Source organism: Ctenopharyngodon idella, chromosome 6 (assembly GCF_019924925.1).
Source record: "Ctenopharyngodon idella isolate HZGC_01 chromosome 6, HZGC01, whole genome shotgun sequence".
Classification (NCBI taxonomy): Eukaryota; Metazoa; Chordata; class Actinopteri; order Cypriniformes; family Xenocyprididae; genus Ctenopharyngodon; species Ctenopharyngodon idella.
Window position 1 is genome coordinate 8,781,978 of NC_067225.1, and position 2,432 is coordinate 8,784,409.

Sequence of the window (2,432 nt, forward strand, 5' to 3'; positions counted from 1 at the left end):
TGGGCAACCAGTCTTGGCTGATATGGCTGGGTTGGTTTTCACCAAGAAATTGTGATTCATCAAGTTATTTATAAATTGTTTATTTCACTTATTTAAAATTTACAATAAAATTTAGAAGCAACTGAAATCATATACGTATGGTGGCTTTGGCAACAAATAATATGTGAAACCATTTTTTATCTATTCTGTGAGAAATTGAATAACTAGGCCTAAGTGATCCTACAAAAATGTATTAATTTTGAGTAGCAATTAAAATAAAAATGACAAAATGCACTACTGGTGATTGTGTGTAGTCCTAACAATTTATTGTGTTTTAAATGGTTTGTGGCATTTACTTAAAGATTTTAGTGCGCTTGCTCTCAGGTGAGAGTGTGTGCGAGAACGCGAGTGAGCAAAACGAGAGAGAGAGAGGTGATGTTGTACAGAAAGCCCTTATATGGACATGGCCGCGGAGCATGTTCTGCAAATTATTATCATGGGCACACGTTCCCTTGTTTAGAACAATATGAATTCATCCAGTACGAGGAACACATTTATAGGCTTGTGCACCTGTTGAACTTTTTCTGTGCACATACAAAGTGCAAACTGTATGGGATAAATTAGTAAATGAGACCAATTTATCACCTTTATTGAATAAATTGTATAGCCTAGTGCAGTGGTTCTCAACTGGTTCTGCTTCAGGATCCACATTTTGCATTAGACAATGAGTGGTGACAGCTTCCAAAATTGTTTATTGTACAGAAGTGAAAGTAAATGCTTAAAATATCTTAACAGTATCTAAGTAAACTTGTATTTAAAGGGCTAGTTCACCCAAAAAATAAAATTCTGTTATTAATTACTCACCCTCATGTCGTTCCACACCCGTAAGACTTTCGTTCATCTTCCAAACACAAATGAAGATCTTTTTGATGAAATCTAAGAGCTTTCTGTCCTTCCATAGACAGCTATGTGACTACCATTTTGATGCTTAAAAAAGTTCATAAAGAGATCATAAAACTAATCCATATGAATTGAGTGGTTTAGTCCAAATTTTCTGAAGAGACTCAATCACATTATATGATGAACAGATTTGATGTATTCACATATAAACATCCATTAACTCACACAATTGTGGTAAACAGACGCTCAAACATGATTGTTGACGCTTGCGAGAACCAATCAGGTTCATTCTTATGTTACGCAGCATGTTTGAGCTTCCGGAAGAGATTTATTCTCGTGCGTCAAGCAGATTCGGTCGAGCTTCTGTTTATGTTCGCTGATCAATGTTTATATGTGAATAAAAGCCTAAATTAAATATGTTCATCATAAAAAACAATCGAGTCTCTTCAGAAAATTTGGACTAAACCACTTAATTCATGAATTAGTTTAACAATCTCTATGAACTTTTTGAAGTGTCAAAATGGTAGTCGCGTAGCTGTCAATGGAGGGTCAGAGTTCATTAAAAATATCTTCATTTGTGTTTTGAAGATGAATGAAAGTCTTACGGGTTTGGAACGACATGAAGGTGAGTAATTAATGACTCTGAACTAACTCTTTAATGTAGTCTGGGTTATATTTTCTTTCTTTCTCTAAGCTTGCATAGTTTTATAGTTTTCATAGATGCCTGTCTAGCTCCTAGAAAGTGAAAGAAATTATTGTTGCTTCTAGTAATTATGTGTCTGATTTTTAATTTCCAACCTATTTTGGGTTCATTTAAAGCCATCCATATAGTAATTTTTAAACAATAATTGAGTTATTAATAAAACTGCCCTACAGTTGGTCAAACATTTCACCCAACAGCTGGGTTTGTCCATATTTAACCTAACTTGGGTTGTTTTTAACCCAGCATTTTTTACAGTGTAAGATTTGAACTAGCAACTGAAAAGTTGTAGAGTCAAACTCCACTATAGAGATAGGGTCTGGGCTGAGTGTGTGTAATAAGTGTACAGTAAGTCACATTGGACAAAAATGCATACTCCAAGGTGGAAAGTGTGGTGCTTGGTTGTGTGTGTGATCTTACTAAGTGTTTCTCAGCTACATGCAGGAAAAGTGAAAAATAGCACTTCTGTAAAGACAAACAAATAGCACTGGCGTGCTACTAGCAGCACTTTCTGCATTTGCACCGAAGTGGAGGTGACTGTCTGGGGGGGAAATGAGAATGATAGTGTTTTATAATAGGCAAAGGGGGAGAGGACTATGTTAAGGGTGGTGTCTATGTTTTTCGGGTGGTGTCAGAGAACTTTGCAAAACCACATTACTGTTTTGATAAAGAACCTAAAATACGTGGGAGTTGGGGAAAGAGGAAGATAAATAGAGAAGGAGGGAGAGTCAGAGAGTTTAAAGAAGACTGCTGGGAGGAGAGAGTGAATATAACCACCCACCTAAGCAGCTGTCAGACTGGTGGTCAAAAAGCAGACACTTCCAGACACTCTCAGAAACAAGGAGTGACAAAA